Raw genomic sequence first — 19,389 nt, 5'->3', positions numbered from 1 at the left:
CGTTCTGCCTAAAATTCATAAGACTCAACGCCCTCCCCCCGGTAGACCGATCATCTCCGGGTTGGGCTCGTTGCTTGAACCCCTCTCAACATTTGTTGATGTTTTTCTTAGACCCTTGGTTAAAACCATGCCGACATACCTGCAGGATACCAAAGAAGTTTTACAACTACTTCCAGGTCTAGACTTCAACACTGACACGGATTTTCTCGTCAGTTTTGACGTAGAATCTCTATATACCTGCATCCCTCAGACAGAGACTCTCGAAGCCATTAGAGGGCTCCTCGAAGCAAACAGTACTGGGTTGAGTTCGCCAGTGGGATTCATCATGGAGTGTGCCAGGCTGGCCATGACTGAAATTTTTTTCCAGTTCGAACACCAGTTGTACCTTCAAACATCAGGTACATCTATGGGCAGTGTTTTTGCTCCCAGCCTGGCCAATTTGTATGTACACTTGTTCGAACAACAGTGTGTCTTGTGTACTGACAACCCCTTCCGTGACTATATAGTCATATGGAAACGCTATATTGATGATATTTTCGTCATATGGCGAGGTGACTTTGAAACTCTAGAGACCTTTCATCTGTGGCTCAATGAACAGAATTCCTTCCTCAATTTCACCATGGAAGCGAGCAAACTGAGTTTACCATTCCTAGACCTTCTCATCTTTCCAACTGCCAACGGACTAGGGAGTGAGCTGTATACCAAACCTATGGCAAGGAATTCTCTCCTGTCATACGAAAGTTTCCACCCTAAATCACTCAGGTCCGGTTTACCATTTGGGCAATTTCTTCGTTTGAGACGTAACTGCACTGACACAGACAAGTTCAGAGAGCATGCTGACGTTCTCTCGAAGAATTTAAGGGCCAGGCAGTACCCCGCGAAATTGATCAAACAATCATACAAGCGGGCCAGCAACAACAATCGTGATGCCCTATTAGAACCATCTGTACCCAAGGCCCTGCTGGACAGATTGACATGTGTGCAGACGTTCAGCACTCACTCTAACCAACTACAGAAAATCATACGGAAAAACTGGCGCATTTTAAATGTGGGACAGGTACACCTTAGCCCTCCGCTTTTTTCGTTCAAGAGGAGTGCGAATCTGCGAGACACACTAGTACACACGCGCCCAAAAAACAGAGCGATCACCAAGACTAACACCCTGTGGAATTTGCCACCTGTTCAAGGACATCATGCATGTGGCAACTGTGCAGTATGCCCCAATACTAGACATACTACAGAAGTAGACATAGGGACAGACAAACCCTGGAGGCAGATCAAACATACTAACTGCAACAGTGAGAGGGTAATTTATTTGATCACTTGCCCCTGCGATTTGAGGTACGTGGGCATGACCACTAGAAAGGTCAAACTCAGGATAATGGAACACAAAAGTACCATTAGATGTCAAAGGCAGGCAACCCGCATGACCAGACACTTTGTGGAATTCAAACATAGTCCTGATGACATTAGGTGGACGATTATAGAACAACCTTTCATTCCGTCCCATATAACTGATGTGTCCACTTTCCTGTTCAGAAAGGAGCAACGCTGGGTTTTTACACTCAGAAGCGACACGACAGGGCTAAACGAGTCAATTCCTTGGACTTCGTTATAACACTGTAGGGTCCAAGCCCACTCTGCTGATATTGGGGTCTTTCCTCCTCGGCTCCTGGCCTTGGTCGAGTTTCTAGATACAACATACTAGTGTAATAAACATAACGTCTTCTGTTGTATTGATTGGCACTTTAGCCAAGGAAGAGAAGTCTGGGATATTGCTATAACCCATTTCTACCCTTTTCATTGTGCCATTATTCCAAATGTACAACATTTTCACAGCGAGAGAGGCACTCCTTTGCGTGACGACCAGAGATTTACTCAGACATTTCTATAGTTACATGTCCATAATATGACTCCACGACTAGACATACATAAGAGGTTAGACGTCCACTGTAATCAAACTCAGAGTGCTATTATAATCTCCTTCTGCTGTTAATTGCCATAATTTTAGACGCGTCTATTTTGAACGCATTTGCACCCTCGTTTAACCAGAAATGTCTTGTTCCCCTTGATGATTATTTAATTTCATGTGACACAAAATTGGAGATCAGGGTTATATTTCCCAGAACGGGGACATATGGGACCGTGATTTTATTCCCTAGCGACACTTCTAGGTATTACACAACTCAGGCTATGAGCGCGCCATATTATTGCTTAAACTACATTCCCCAACAACCTTTGCGCTTTACACGCACGTTCAGGGTACGTGCTGCGTCATCGCGCCTCTGCACGATGATTGGTTCGTTGTCCGGAGCGTTATACAGATGAAGGGCAGGCTTACGAGGCTCCGGTCACGCTCGGTACAACCAGGAAGAAGGTCTGGGGTGACGACGTACAGGTAAGCCTGCTCTCTAGACATCGGTACACAATCGCTTGGTCTCTTCACTTAACTCTATCATAGAGACTGGGCCTAGAGTCACTTTTGATTGTACTTAGATGCATGCCTCGATATTCGCTTTATGTTGGTAACTTCATGAGTTTTTATGTTATGGACATGCTTGCTAAAAGATCCTGCTTAATCTGTTTTCCAGTACAGTAGTAGCATGGTTTGTTCTATTTTGTAGTCAGTCAATACACCTTTGTCTGTATATAGGTTTTTATGTTTTTAGAGTTACACAGCTTGGTGCTTACACAGTTGAATATACCGTCTTCTGTTGTATATGGCATTAGCTAGTTCTTTCTCCCCCTCTTCTTGTCTTCTAGAGCGTTGCCTCACGCCCTGAGTTGTAACCAGGAGTGTAGGTGCATCCCCGACTTTTTGCGGGTAAGAAGACCATGCAGTCTGTACGCTTGACAAATGTTTATGTATGAGACATTTGTATTAGGTTAAAGAAAATAGAGTAGATTTGTTCAGCACATTCATGTATTATTATTTTGTTTTGCCTCCAGGTGATTAAGTTACATCACTACGGTGCCACATATCCACAGATAAGTAGGTACTTTGGTAGGTTGTATTGTTCCTTTTATCTCACTCATCACTTACTCACATTTTTGCAGTAGTGTTACCTTTTGGTCCTGACGAAAGCCACAGTCATTGGGTAGACACAGGTTGGCTGAAACATGTTGACCCACGAGGGCGCGGCCCTATAACGTTTGTGGACGCGCTCCCCTCACAATTTCTGCTGTTTTTAGTTTGGTGTCATTGGATACAGAATAAAATTTATTTTCCAATGATGATCAATTTTAAACCACTTTTTGATTCTACACACTGCATCTAGATTCACCACACTTATGACAGCTTTCTGAGTCTGAGATAATCCACCCTCCCAACTACAGGAATCAAAACATCCCTGAGCTCCTCCTTGTTACAGTAATCGAAGGAGTAGTAGCTCTATAACTACACCAGGTGTAGTTATGGGAGGTCCCAGATGATGAAGCATGCCACTTCGGTGGGTGATGGGACTTGGCCCTCTTCATGAGGACTTCTTTCATTTTTGAATGTGCTGACTTGTCGCTTCTTTTCTTATGAGTGTTTGGCTCAGACCCGTAGACTCTAATTGTTGTGTTGATTCAAGTGATTTGGGGATTTGTCTGCGCAGGTCTTTAAAAATTCCCTTAGACCCTATGACCAGTTGTTTTGTATTGTTATTGTGACAAATCTACAAAGACAGATGATTTCCTAGAAATGTGATACAATGATTTGTGTTGTGCCCCGAATTGCACTGAAAGAAAAAAAACTGCTGTTTTTCGTTGTAAGTTTAGTTTAGTTTAGTTTTTAAATTTGTAATGCGCAACAGCTACCCAAAAAGGGTTTCCCGGCGTAAGGGACAGCGTCAGAACTATGGAATGAAAGAGCGGTGGAACAATTATCTGTTGAACAGCCAGGTCTTTAAAGACTTTCGAAATTTAGTATAGTTCATCTCGTTCCGGAGTGATGTGGGTAAAGAGTTCCAGGACAAAGGGCCGAGGTAAGAATAGGATCTGCCGCCCATCCGAGCTAATTTGAATTTTGGGATGATGAACCTTGCTTGGGTGGCGGAGCGAAGATTACGGGACGGAAAATAAGGACTGACTAAGGACTGAAGATAACTAGGAGCACAACAAGATTACATTTTGTGCATATAACTCAGTGCCTTGAACTCTATTCGATTTTCGATTTTAAGCCAATGCAACTTGCATCGATAAGATGAAATGGAGGCGGTCTTCGGGACTCCACACAGGAGTCTGACTGCCGCGTTTTGTACCGTCTGTAGTCTTTGGACTATAGACTTGTTGGCGCCAAAATAAAGTACATTTCCGTAGTCAAGCCTAGATGTGATAAGAGCATTGACTACGGTTTGCCTTGTGGATTCCGGTAGCATCCAACAGATTTTTTTTAACCATTTAAGAATGGTGAAGCAAGTCGCTGCGACTATGACAGATTGGGGGTGCATACCAAGTGAGTCGTCGATCGTGATACCCAGGTTACGGACTTGGGGAGAGGGAGAAGGAAGGACACCGATTTCACAAGGCCAATGTTGGGGGTTCCAGAGATCCTTATTTTTTCCCAGAACCAATATTTCAGTTTTCTCACCATTTAGTTTGAGAAAATGTTCTTGCATCCAATAAGCTATTTTACTCAGTCCAATTTTGAGGATAGAAGGCGCATTAGTTTTGTGTGAAGAGAGGGAAAAAATGATTTGTGAATCGTCCGCATAAGAAAAAAGAGACAATCCAGAACTCTCAGCTACCACGGCCAGTGGTTTTACATAAAGATTGAATAACAAGGGGCTGAGAATGGACCCTTGTGGCACCCCATGGGCAAACGAGTGGACTTCAGAGCACGCTGAGTGCGAGAAAACTTGGAAAGTGCGATTGGAGAGGAAAGCAGTCAGCCAGTTTAGGGCGGGTCCGTTTATGCCCAGTGATTTGAGTGTCTTTATTAACACAGTGTGAGACACCGTGTCAAAGGCGGCGCTCAGATCAAGAAAAATGAGCGCGACTGTGTCCCCGTTGTCCAGATGGTGACGTAGGTTTTCAGTGACCCCAAGTAGGGTGGTTTCGGTGGAAAAACCTGCTCTGAAGCCCGACGGAGAAGGGTGAAGTAGTCCATGAGTAGTCACATACTGGGTGAGGTGTGAATGGATGTGTCTCTCCAGAATCTTTGAAAAGATCGGGAGCGAGGATATAGGACGGTAATTACTCGATACGTCTGGGTCAGCATTAGTCTTTTTAAGAAGGGGGTGTATCATGGCATGTTTCCATGTAGATGGAATGGAAGCTTCTTGCAGTGAAGCATTTAGGAGATCTATTATCACATGAAAAGGGGAAGAGCTTAATTGTTTTAATACTGAGACAGGCAATGGGTCATTTGGAGATCCTGATTTAATGTTGTTCAAGAGTGTAGTTAAGCTTTCTGTGGTAAGTAAAGGCCAAGTTTCAAGAGAGTGGTCAAGGGGATCAGATTTCTCAAATTTATTTAGGAGTGGATTTATAGAGTCGAGAAGAGGCTGAGGTGTTAGAACAGTGGAGGGATTTTTGGCCTGTTTTAGCACAATATCTTGATATATTGTGTCGACTTTTTGAATAAAAAAGGTGGCCAAAGCATCACATTTAAGTTTAGTTAGTGCAGGAGGTTGTGCTAGAGTTTTGGAGCCTGCGAGTTCCTTAACAGTGTTAAAAAGAGTCTTGGAACAATTAGTTGCATTTGCAATGGTGGTGGAAACAAAGTCTGCTTGAGCGAGTTTGCAGAGTTTGTGATAATTTTTTAAGGCACTTTTGTTTTCAGATTTAGATAAAGAAGTGTAATTCTTTCTCCATTTTCTCTCCAAAATTTTACAGTTAGTTTTTTCCGTTTTCAGTGACTCAGTGAACCATGGGGCTGGTGATCGATGGTTTGTGAATTTTTTGTTTGTAAGGGGCAGACATGTGTTGGTGGCATCCGTGAGCCAGTTTTGCACTGAAGATGATAGTTGGTTTACCTGTTGCAAGGAGCATGGTTTATGGGTATCTAAATGAGTGTTAAGGGCAATGATATCTAACTTTTTCCAATTTCTGAAATGCAAAGAGGGCGTGCTGGAAAATGATGAAAGATGTGCTGGGAGTGTTAAGTTAAATTTGACAAGGTAATGATCGGACCAGCTTATTGGAATGGCCAAAGAACAAGAGATCTCTGTTAAATTAGAAAAAATAGGGTCGAGGAAATGCCCTGCTGTATGTGTGGGCCCAGAGTTTAGTAGGTTTATATTCAAGGAGGCTAGATCGGAAATAAGATTTGAGCTGTTTTTACATGATTTCTTTTCTAAATGGAGATTAAGGTCTCCTAAAATGGAGAAATTAGCTGATTTCATAGCTAAAGGAGCTATGAGTTCTGCGAAAGTCGAGATCCAAGATAAGGAGGAGGAAGGGGGGCGATAGACGAGTATACCTGAAAAGGTAAATTTAGGGGAAAGAGTCAGTTTAAAAAGAGCAGCCTCACAATCAGGAAAAGGGAGATGTTCAAAGTCGCATTTGAACCCTTTCTTAAAAATAACAGCTATCCCACCACCCATTTTCAGATTACGATCTTTCCTCACTATAGCATAGTTTATAGGTAATGCAGCAGCAATATCAGGACCTGAACACTCCTGGAGCCAGGTTTCTGTGAGGAAAATCGCATCCGGTTGGTCGTTGGATAAAAGGTCGAACCAATGGGTTAAGATTAGAAAATAGGCTTCCGCTTGTTTTTTTTAAACTAGATGAAAAACAAAAACCACAGGTTTCACAGGTTCTGAAATCTCCTAATAAGTGAGCTTTAGTGCAGTTTGGAAGCAGGGGTGTGTGAAAGGCCATTAACTGCGCAGATGTGTATTTAAGTCTGCTGGTTTGGATCATGGTATCGCGGGTCTGAGTATGGAAAGACCCTGGGTGGTTTACCGGGCGACCAGGGGTTTCGGCCCTGGGCCCGAGCCAGGCACGGACGGGCGCAGACGGGCTTGCCTTAGGCGCGCCTTCGGCCCGCCAGCGGCACGCCCGCTGCACGCGTCCGCTGCGCTTCGGGGCCAGCATCCAAATTTATGCAGTTTTTAGCAGCTAGACTGCTAACTACAGTGCGCGTTATGGAAAAAGCCCACACTTCCGGTTTTGCATCCTAATTCCCTCCACAACAAACGGAAGAATCGGTGGTGGACCGGGGATGACGCTTTGGCAGGTTGAAAAGTGCGTTTGTGCAGGTAAAATATACAATTTTTAAATCAGTGACAGTTTGTGATTTTAAAAGCAGTATCCTGAAACAATTCCTATTATGACTTTCAGTGACTTCAATGTTTAGTAAATCAAACAAAGAACGTGGAAGATGAAGCCCTTTACCAGGCGCTTCGTTTCGTTTACCAGCTCCTGAAAGCCAGAGTTCGTCCTTCTAAATGCGTCCGCTGCGCTTCTGGGCCAGCATCCAAATTTATGCAGTTTTTAGCAGCTAGACTGCTAACTACAGTGCGCGTTATGGAAAAAGCCCACACTTCCGGTTTTGCGTCCTAATTCCCTCCACAACAAACGGAAGAATCCGTGGTGGACCGGGGATGACGCTTTGGCCGGTTGAAAAGTGCGTTTGTGCAGGTAAAATATACAATTTTAAAATCAGTGACAGTTTGTGATTTTAAAAGCAGTATCCTGAAACAATTCCTATTATGACTTTCAGTGACTTCAATGTTTAGTAAATCAAACAAAGAACGTGGAAGATGATGCCCTTTACCAGGCGCTTTGCTTCGTTTACCAGCTCCTGAAAGCCAGAGTTCGTCCTTCTAAATGCGTCCGCATTTGAAAAGCAACCAATATATCATATTTGCTTATACTTGCACCCCACTTTCTTGTCTTCAACTTGCTTTTGATTTGTCTTTTCACCTGGGGTACATTTACTTTTCTTGAGAAACCATCACATTTATATGTCCAAATTACTATTCTTTACCCTAAATAAACTTGGTTCGGTTGAACCGCAGTTGTTTAAAATACTGGCTGGTCTGACTCATTCCTTACTCTGAGTTCTCTATTTCATTAATAGTATTGATGTTACTTCAAAAAGTTTTCAATTGATTGATTCTGCACAGAAAAGTCTGTGAATTAATAATTGTTTCTTAATATGAGTTTCATGTGAACATTTGCTAAGATAGTCTTGATTCCCTTGTTCGCATGGACACCCGGTGTGCCCTTATTCTTTTGTAAATGGTCCACATTGGGGGCATAAAGGGTAACAAGAGCAATAGGTGCCCCATCTAGCTGTCCTTCTGCCACCCCATGGCGCCCCTCTGGGTCCACTCTATGTTGCTCGAGCAAAAAGGGAATAGTAGGCGCCAACAAAATCAGCACCCCAAGAGCAGAAGTGTTATAAACAGTACTCAACACTTGAGCCCTCCAGCAACATTGCATACATTGTAACTCAACTGATGACAGGTGGGTTTCCTGAAGATATCTAATATGAATGTGCCTGTGTCGTAAGGAGGAGGATACCTGGTGTCACCGCCTAGGTGTTTCCACCCCCGTACATTCCAGGATAAAAAACTATAAATAGAGGGGAGTTAGTTATTCTAACCATCTAAAAATTGTCTACATACTCCCCCTCAGAGAACCCTGCCTGCATCGCTCAGAGCTCCCTACAGCAATCAAAACACAGTCACAAACAAGAATAGAAGTTAAAACAAATGCATTGACAAAAATTATATTCCCCAACTCCTCTCCCCAGGTCGAAGCAACAACAATAGTGAAACAATAATGAACACAAGTCAAACAAAGTCCACCAGGATGGCGGGGACAGAGGTGTCATATGTGGAGAAGGCAAGAATGACTCAGCTCACCTGCTCCAGTAAAGTAGCAAGAGATCAGCCCTACTGCAGAGGATATCCTTTTAATACCCCACCAGTCACATCACAAGGATACAAGGCCCCGGCTCAAAACATCAAGTCAGCTGTCATCGGGGTAAGATCTGGTCCCAATCGGAGTACTGAGGGAATGTCCACCATGACACACTGCTGTTACTCCTCAAGTGAAGACAGCAAACCAGCAGAGGACCCTGTTGTGTAGCTATTTCAGGATTCCAGTTCCACCACCAATAGGACCTGCTCCCTCATGACCTGTTCTCTTGACATTTTACTCCTAGAGGGGCTGTGTAGCTGGTAGGGACCAACTGTTACCTCCTGCTCTTGTACCTGCTACATCTTGTGACGGCAGATGCAGCTTTTCAACTCCAACCAGGCCTTGTCTGGTGATGTGAAGAAACAAGTAGTGTTGGAGTCTAACACACTTAGCTTGGCAGGAAACATCAAGGAGTATCACAGGCCCATTTGGCGAAGCTGGCACTTGACCGGCATTAAGGAGCCCCGCTGAGACTGCTGTGTAATTGGGATATATATTTACCGAGCTGTTTCCTACTTGCCAAGGGCCCTTCTTGAGTGCAACCTGCAGAATGTGATTGTGGTCATGATAATTGAAGAATCGTGCCACCACTGGCATCAGAGAGGACCCAGGTAGGGGTAGCCTGCAATGCACCCTGTGGGCATGCTTCACAGAGAAAAGGGTGGATCTCCACCCGTCATGAACTTTGGTAAGCAGCCAGTCTTCCAGAAAAAGGCCCATGTTGGATGCCTTGGCCCCTTCCAGTAACGCCTCAATATGAATGTTGCTGTGCCTCAACGTCCCTCAGTGGCGTTCGCTCGGTATGCAATAAGCTCACCTCCGCCTGAAGGGTCCTTCAGCTGCGATTGCATGTTAGCCGTTGAGGGGAGCAGGTCAGCCAGTGTATATTCTTTATTCTCCACTCTAGCTTTCAACGTAGCCTGGTCAGCCCTCATTTCAACTGTTAAAGCATCTAGCTTAGCCTCCTCTGTAGTGTTGCCGCACTTGATGGCCCCCAAACATTCATCGAACTTGTTGATGGGAGTGAATCTCTGGCCTCTTTCAGTCTCTGGCTGCTCAAATCCCTTCCTCCGCCAGCCTCCTGGCCCCCTCTCGGACCACTTTGCTTGACCATAGCTGCAGGTATGCAGGACAGGAGAACGATGTGTGCAAGGAGTAGTGAACGTGCTCCCAGGGCCAGGTCCACAACTTGGACAATAGCACTCCACACTGTGTACTCACAGCACTCACAGTATCTGCGGTGGTCCTGGTCTCTAAAGCACCTCACAAATAGGTAGCAAAAGGAGTCAGTTTGAAGGGTCAACATAGGTTCGGCCCTCACCAGTGCCCCAGCGCATTTGGCTTCATATCAGTCCGGGATCTAGATGTGTAGGACCAGCAATGACCTCAATTTCAAGGACCAATGTATAATGATTGCAAAGGGTAAGCTGGGTTGGAAACATAAAATATATCATGTGATGGAGACTATAATGTTAACTTTAGGAATCCAGGGTTTGTGAATTTCATTCTCCAAAAAATACACAATCATATTGGAAGCAGGCTCTGAATATACTATGCCAAAATGAGGTATAGTGTGTACAGAGTACATTGGATCCCCAGAGGCTTTACATAGGTTCAAGTAGATAATACTAATGGTCTCTTTTGTGTTAGTGTGGGTTTAGCATTTAGGCTTATCAGAGGGCAGTGATACGCATTTTTTGTAATCACACACAGACAAAAAATGATTACACACACTCAGTGACTAAATCCGTGATCAACGGTTTGTAAAAATATTACTTTTATTATATTTATTTTATAGAACCAAAGATACTTCGTTGCAGTATAATTCTTTCTGCAATATCACAGTTTTTCAATGTTGTTGGACTTGGCCCTTCTGGAAGGTTCACCCCGGTGCATCCGGTGAATGTTGATCCCAGGTGGGAGACCAGATGATGGAGAGAGGTCCTGAACTGGTGGGAGAGTTGTGTTCTAGTGGGTGCTTCCCTGGGAGGGTGCGGAACCCCAGAAGTAGAGGTAGGGTGGGGCATTCTTGCCCGTGACCTCTAGTCAGCCTGAGGGTGCGGACCCTAGGTTGAAGGATTAGTGGTAGTCTAGAACTACACTGAGAGGAGAGGGAGAGTGGAGACTGGCTATTGGATGCCAGGGGTTACTACCCCCCACTCTGTGCTTTGGCAAGGACCAGTGGTATCTGGGTGGCCTAGGGCCTGGTCCTGGCCATGGACAACTAGGGAGTACCAGTGGGGTAGCCTAGTTGGGCCTGAGGGGTTTTTTTTTCAGATGGAACCACGTTGGTTCAGAGTGGCGTAGAACCGGAGGGTGTCCCTGCAGTGCGGGCCAGCGTTCGTGTTCTATCGCCCAAAGCAGGGAAGACCATCACGGTGGTGATTGGTCTGCCCTGCGTTTTGGCTGGAAGGGGGTTGTGTTGGACTTGGCCCTTCTGGCAGGTTCACCCCTGAACTTTTTGCCTTAAGCTCTGAGATATTGGTAGTGATTTTTGGCCTCTGCGCACTTTACCACTGTGGCCCAGTGTAAAGTGCGCGCGCTCTCTGAGTGCATGTGGTGAGATAGGCCTGCCCTCCCATTGGAATGCATGGGGGATATGTGTGTCCATGGTAGTTCCTGATGTGAGAGGAGTGCAGGGGCGAGTTTGGTATGTGCGAACTCGTGAGAATAAATGCTGCGCAATGATGTGCGCGGATTTAATAAAACTATAGGAGAAGTGCCACTTCTAGAAGTTGGCATGTCTGTGTGCTGTATGATGTGAATTGCCTGTCTGGCTTGTGATTGACAGGAGCTGAGAGGGCTGGGGAATTCCAGGAGCCAGGGTGAGTCTGCCCGGTGGTGAATGGAGAGATCTGCATGTAGATGGGAGGGAGCAGTTGCACCTGGGACCTGAATAGGACTGTGCCTTCCCTCCACAATGCTGGCTCCGCCCCCTGTGGTGCGTCTGAGCACCTAGCCTGTCCTGTGAAAGGGCGAGAGGAGCTGAGCAAAACAAAGTGCTCAGGAGCTCCCCTGAACCAGTTGTATCTGGTTCTCCCATTGCCTACAGTTGTAAAACAAAGGATTTAGCTGTATAAATAAGGGGCTGTGACCCTGTTGGACTTGGCCCTTTTCCCTGAATTTTTTCGTTTTTATTTCTCCCAAGATGGCTGCCACAGGCCCCTGCTACTGCAGAGTGGTCTTCATTAGTAGCACCCTAGCTGCCAGGAGCTCGCTGGAACCCCACAACAATGTTGCGACACCAGCCCACCTTTTTGTCCCATAGGTAGAATGGGGAAGCTCCTGAAATGTGCTGGAACCTTCTAGAAGGGAGGTGTGGTTTTTACTTTTGCCGCCTTGGATAGAGGTCACCTGACCTAGGGATACATAAGTGAGGGAGGGAACTTTTTCCAGTCAGTTGGCCAGTGGGGTAAAGCAGAGCTGGAGAATCCACGCAGGAGTTTTAGGCGGTAGGGCCTAGCCAGGGACTTATGCCTCTGAGAGTGACAGGATTTAGGTGCTGCCTCTTAAGAGAGTGAGGGATCCTGTAAAGCCCACTGATCTTGCCCAGCAGTAGGAGGACCCAGGGACCCTCTGCCTACCTGACTACGAAGGACCTAGTTGCCAACTCAATCCCTACCCCCCAGGAACAGAACCCCCCAAGGGCGCCAGAGACATCTGCGCCATCAGGACTTCATGGCACAACTGAATGCTGAACCTGAATGCTGAAATTTCATGTCACGACTGCATGCTGGACCTGAATGCTGACACTGAATGCTGAGACCTCGTGTCACGACTGCATGCTGAACCTGAATGCTGAGACTTCATGTCAAACCTGAACACTGAAACTTTATGCTAAAGCTGATTGCGGAACGGCTGGGGATCAACGAGGTACTAGCGTTGAGACCCCTGCGCTCCCTGACCTGGCCTGGGATCCCCGGCATCCATCCCCGTTGAGCGCGGAGCTCTCCCACTTAATTTGACCCCCCCCCCCCTGTGTGTGCGGGGACCAGAGCGCGCTCACCGCTGCGGCCCGGAAGCCTGAAGTGTGCATCATCACCCCAGCGTGGCCCGCGGAGAAGCCCGGGGCCCTGTCGCTGCCGTGGCAAGTTGCATGCAGAGGTGTGTAAGGCCGTGGCCTGCCCCGTCGCGGAAGGAGCTACTGCGGAGTCCGGAGCTGGGTCGGACGCCTCCAGACGTCGAGATCAAGGTAAGCCGGGAGGCTTGGGCCGGACCCGGTGTGCCCCCTACAGACCGGGAGCGGCACCGCACCCTGACACCCGGATTCCCACTCCGAGGGAGTTCCCCCCGTCCACTCAAGACTGTGACACCCCGCCGAGGGATTGCCCCTCGCCTCTGAGACTGTCGAGCAGCGTTGTGCCCCAGTCTTTCAGGATTATGAGGTTGTTTTACATATCAGGGTTTATGCTAGTGAGATGATGTTCCACTGTGTAATTTATGCCCCTAATGTAGTTCTACTTAGGAGGTTAGGGTCTAATGTGTTTAGACTTGTGAGAGAATTGTATAATGTGGTTATACTGCTGAGGTTGGCGTACAATGCGTTTGGCGCCTAATGTGATACTGTGCATAATGTGATTTATGTTACAGGCTGATGCTAAGTGCAGTGATTACCAGTAGTACTGGTTGTGTTCTATGTGTATGCTAAATTCTACATTTACTAAGTTCACTTGGTGATGGTACTGACAGTGGTCCAGTGGGCCCTGTCAGGTGTAAATAATCCCTTCTAAATATTGCCCAGTGGCAGTTGGCACTGTGTATAATATGTGCATACTATTCTAAGGTGTTATGATAATACAAAGGCTATTGTTATATATAACCTTGTGTGGAGTTTCTTTTGTGGTGGGCCTGGGATGTTCTTGCTGGGTGCGTGCGCAAATGCTTCACACATTGCCTCCGGGATAAGCCTGACTGCTCGTGCCAAGCTACCAAGGGGGTGAGCAGGGGTTATCTTTGGCGTGTAACTTCCTTGCCCTGACTAGAGTGGTGGTTTCTGCCTGGCTTTGGCGCATGCCCCTTGGCCAGCCAGAAAGCCCATTTCTAACATTGGTGATCAGCGGTGGGATTAGGACTTGCATTTGCGCAGTAATAATAATAAATAATAATAATAAAACCATTTCTAAAGCGCATGGTTACACTTATCCAGTGTGTCCCCGCGCTGAAAGATGCCACTGCTCCCCTGGAGGCCAACGTCCGGGGCTCACCTGAATCCGAGGATCCAAAAGTTATTGTTTACGTGGGAAGAGATGAGTTTTCAGTTTTTGTCTAAATCTTGTTTCGGAGGGCTCCATACGTAAATCAAGAGGAAGCTTGTTCCAGTGTTTGCTGGCTAGAAGCCTAAAGGAACCGCCTCCCATCCTGGTCTTGCGAACGCGAGGAAGTTGGAACAGCATCGCTCCGGCAGATCTTAAATTATGGATGGGACGATGGATGGTAAGAAGATTACGCAGATAGCCTGGGCCTTTTCCCTGGGCGATGCGATGGGCAAAACAGAGAGCCTTAAACCTAATTCGCTCCTCAATAGGGAGCCAATGAAGTTCAAATAATGGCATTTTACCTGATGCTCTACGTGGGAGGTTTAACACCAGGCGTGCAGCAGCATTTTGAACGCACTGCAGTTGATGGATACCTTTTTGGCTAAGGCCTACGAGAAGAGCATTGCCATAGTCTAAATGAGGTGTGACTAAGGCATGAATAAGAGTTTTCCTGGCACTGATAGGGAGTAGATCGAGAACTTTTCGGAGTGTTTTGAGTATTCCAAAGCATTTTCCCGTGATCTTACTAATCTGGTGCTTAAAGGAAAGCTCCGCATCCACCATGATCCCTAGATTTCTGACAGACTCCACTGGATGGGGAATTGCCCCTAATTCTGTAGGCCACCAGGCCTGCGACCAGTCGGAGGGGGATTTACCAACCACAAGCAATACTGTTTTGTTGCCAGTAAGGCGCAAGCAGTTGTTGTTCATCCACCCTGCCACAGAAAGCATGCAGTTGGAAAAGTTAGTAGCATCCTCTGCCTGATTGTGAGTAAGTTTAATAATAAGTTGGGTATTGTCAGCGTATGTGACCATATCCACTCCAAAAGCTTCCACAATATGCGCTAGAGGCTCCATATATAAATTGAATAATGTGGGACTTAAACTGGAGCCCTGAGGAACTCCATGTCTGAGTTTTCGAAGGGAGGATTTGTAAGGGGGGCAATGCACCTGGAAGCTCCTGTTTTCTAAAAAGGATTTTATCCATTCCAGTGCGGATCCCTCAACTCCCATATCTGAGAGGCGAGACAGCAGCGTTGAGTGCAGCACGGTGTCAAAGGCTGCACTTAGGTCTAGTAGAACCAACGCTGCCGTCTGCCCCTCATCTGCTAGTTGTCTCAGACATTCAGTGGAGAAGAGAACCGCCGACTCAGTAGAGTGGCCCGCTCTGAACCCTGATTGTGTTGAATGGAGAAGGAAATTCTCCTCAACATATTTCATGAGTTGTATATTTACTACCTTCTCTACCACTTTCCCGCAAAAAGGGAGAAGGGAGATAGGGCGGAGATTTTGTAGCTGGGAAATATGTATGGTAGCTTTTTTCTTCAGGGGTATTACTTGTGCCGTTTTCCATGCATCTGGCACATAGCACTCCTGAAAAGATAGGGTGATCAGGTGTTGAATCTGATCAATCATATCTTCTAGAACTTCCTTACAACGAATAGGAGAAATCACATCATAGGGGGAGCCGGACTGAATGCCGTTTATGATGGTGAGCAGGTCTTGCCTCTCAGGGACTTTGAAACATGTCATATGGGGTTTAGTGGCATAGTCATTTCTCACCATCGGAAGTTTAGTCGGCATGTTATCAACAAATGTGGCATGTATTACGTCTACTTTCTTCACAAAAAAGTCCGCAATATCCTCACATAGCTTATTAGAGTAAGTGTCTTGGGCCTCCAGTCTAAAAGGAGCAGTGAGTTCTTTGTAAATAGAAAAAGCTCTTTAGTGGGGTTCTTTGCAAGTTCAATGCGTTCCTTAAGATGAGCGCTTTTGGCTGCTCTTATGAGTTTATGATATATTTTTAGTTCTTTTTTATAATTCAACATGTCTTCCGGAGTGTAGTTTTTCCTCCAGGCACGTTCTAAGTTTTTACATTTGACTTTAACTACTTTAAGTTCTTTGGAAAACCAGGGGGCAGTTTTGGTTTTTCTGGCAGGTGGCTTGAGTGTCCAAGGTACTACAGTGTCTAAAGCTCTAGGTATCCATGTTTCATAGTCATTCCATGCCTTCAGCAGAGTATCATTAAACGGAGGAGGATCTTTAAGAAGAGCGGATTTAAAATCTTCCTGCGTGAACTTCCTCCAATCTCTGCGTTTTTGAGGCACAGGCTTGGTCGTCCTACCTTTCTGTTGGGCAATTTCTACCTCCATAGGGATGATGAAATGATCAGACCATGTTATTCGAATGGGTGTAGCAACTGTGATCCCCTCCCAGTTAGCAAAAACGGGGTCAAGAAGATGACCTAGTTGATGCGACGGAGATGTAGATTGAAGTTTAAGCGTCAATGATTTCAGCACATCTATTACTACCTGTGCCTCCTTACAATTAGGATCCTCAAAATGAAGGTTAAGATCTCCCAAAATAAGGAATTTGTTATACCGCAGTGCATGGTGAGTTATCAGCTCTGCGAGTTGATTGCTAAATTGGGAGGGCTTGCCTGGAGGCCGATACAGGAGGAGTCCATTGATAATAGTTTTAGGATTAGCTTTGATCGTAAAAAAAAACCCTTCACAATTGGGCAGTGTGGCCTTCTCTAAACTGCATTGAAGATTGTTTTTATATATTATTGCCAACCCCCCCCCCCCCTTCTGCTTTTCTCTGTCAAGTCGGAGCAGGCAGTAGTTTACGGGAACAGCTTCCAAAGTTTCATGTGTTGAAACATCATCCAACCATGTCTCAGTTAAAAAAAGCACATCAAGGTCCCTATCTGATATCAAATCGTGTATCTCTAATTTGTGCTTTTTCATAGATCTGCAATTTAATAAAAATAGTTTCATGTGAATCGGCATCCACTCATCATTACTCCATCCACAGGTGGTAAAGTGGCAGGTGTCACAATGAGGTGAGGATGAGTCTACTGACAGGGTGTGGCGACAACTATCATCAGCCTTGGGGCGAAGGGCCAGCAGATCATTAGTGGTATAACAGATAGATCTGCTTTCTTGACTAGCGGTGTTGATGGAAGGGGCAGGGGTCCTGGCCCCGAGCCCCGGCCGGCCACGGACGGGCGCAGACGGGCTTGCCTTAGGCGCAACACCGGCGCGCCCGCTGCGCCCGCTCGCTGCGCGGACGGGATGGCCTGCTGTTTATATCCATGAATGAGAGAGAATGGAGGAGGGCGGGAGGGCGGAACAACTAGACCGGCAGCCTTCCCCTGCTCAAGATGGCGGCTAAGGTGGATTGGGAGAGTAAATCGCCAGCGCCTAGTAACAGCAGCGCTGTGGCAGGGCAGGACCGTGAGCAGCCTCGGAGCGACGCAAGTCTCGCGCCGAGGTGGAGAAGGAAATAAGAAGGCAAGTTAAAATATTTACACTGTTAAAAACGATATGTTTAAATGAGTAGCAAGCAACCAGTAAATTTAAAAAGATCCAGAAAAGAGCAAAGAACCCCCGGCTTCCGCCTCAGGGGAGAAATAAGCAGCTTTAACGCGGGGCTCAGTCAAAACCCTTAAGTATCCTGGGAGGGCGGGAGGGCGGAACAACTAGACCGGCAGCCTTCCCCTGCTCAAGATGGCGGCTAAGGTGGATTGGGAGAGTAAATCGCCAGCGCCTAGTAACAGCAGCGCTGTGGCAGGGCAGGACCGTGAGCAGCCTCGGAGCGACGCGAGTCTCGCGCCGAGGTGGAGAAGGAAATAAGAAGGCAAGTTAAAATATTTACACTGTTAAAAACGATATGTTTAAATGAGTAGCAAGCAACCAGTAAATTTAAAAAGATCCAGAAAAGAGCAAAGAACCCCCGGCTTCCGCCTCAGGGGAGAAATAAGCAGCTTTAACGCGGGGCTCAGTCAAAACCCTTAAGTATCCTGGGAGGGCGGGAGGGCGGAACAACTAGACCGGCAGCCTTCCCCTGCTCAAGATGGCGGCTAAGGTGGTTTGGGAGAGTAAATCGCCAGCGCCTAGTACCAGCAGCGCTGTGGCAGGGCAGGACCGTGAGCAGCCTCGGAGCGACGCAAGTCTCGCGCCGAGGTGGAGAAGGAAATAAGAAGGCAAGTTAAAATATATACACTGTTAAAAACGATATGTTTAAATGAGTAGCAAGCAACCAGTAAATTTAAAAAGATCCAGAAAAGAGAAAAGAACCCCCGGCTTCCGCCTCAGGGGAGAAATAAGCAGCTTTAACGCGGGGCTCAGTCAAAACCCTTAAGCATCCTGGGAGGGCGGGAGGGCGGAACAACTAGACTGGCAGCCTTCCCCTGCTCAAGATGGCGGTTAAGGTGGATTGGGAGAGTAAATCGCCAGCGCCTAGTAACAGCAGCGCTGTGGCAGGGCAGGACCGTGAGCAGCCTCGGAGCGACGCAAGTCTCGCGCCGAGGTGGAGAAGGAAATAAGAAGGCAAGTTAAAATATTTACACTGTTAAAAACTATATGTTTAAATGAGTAGCAAGCAACCAGTAAATTTAAAAAGATCCAGAAAAGAGCAAAGAACCCCCGGCTTCTGCCTCAGGGGAGAAATAAGCAGCAGCAGTACCACAGCGACAACTGGCTACACTACACAACTCTGCACATGGAAAGGGATTATTGTTCTAAGTTGTTATAAGTGTAATTTCTTTGGAAATGTGTTTCTTGTGCACTTTGAGTTGGGTGTCCTGCCAAGGACAGAAACCAGAAAATCTGGAGGAGAGACTGCTCTTGAGCCATTGCACTGGTTCTTGGGTTGGCCACAGTGGGGACTTATTTGGTATGGAGTCACTAGCTTGGGAGGGTAGATCATCCCCTAAGTGCAGTGTGTTTTCTGGATTCACCAGTAAGGGTGGAATCCAGTGGTGGCAGCAGAAGTGTGTGTCCAGTTGTTCTGCTTGGGTTTTCGGATCAGATAGAACCCGCTCATCAGAGCCTCACTAACCCAGCCAGAACGTTACCCCCTCCCTAGGGCCTATTTACAATAGGTAACCACATATATCTACCACCTAAGGACAGGGAATTCCTACTCATACATACCAAGACCTCTTATAATCGGCGGCCTCGCGATCCCATACGGATCCAGACCTCTCTGCCCATACGACAGTATCACAAGTGGCGGCCTCGCGATCCCATACGGATCCAGACCTCTCTGCCCATACGACAGTATCACAAGTGGCGGCCTCGCGATCCCATACGAATCCAGACCTCTCTACCCAGACGGCAGTCTCAGCACAAGTGGCGGCCTCGCGATCCCATACGAATCCAGACCTCTCTACCCAGACGGCAGTCTCAGCACAAGTGGCGGCCTCGCGATCCCATACGAATCCAGACCTCTCTACCCAGACGGCAGTCTCAGCACAAGTGGCGGC

The sequence above is a fragment of the Triturus cristatus genome, chromosome 11, assembly GCF_964204655.1.
Source record: "Triturus cristatus chromosome 11, aTriCri1.1, whole genome shotgun sequence".
Taxonomy (NCBI): Eukaryota; Metazoa; Chordata; class Amphibia; order Caudata; family Salamandridae; genus Triturus; species Triturus cristatus.
The sequence above is the reverse complement of the archived record's forward strand: the minus strand, read 5'-3'. Positions refer to the sequence as shown.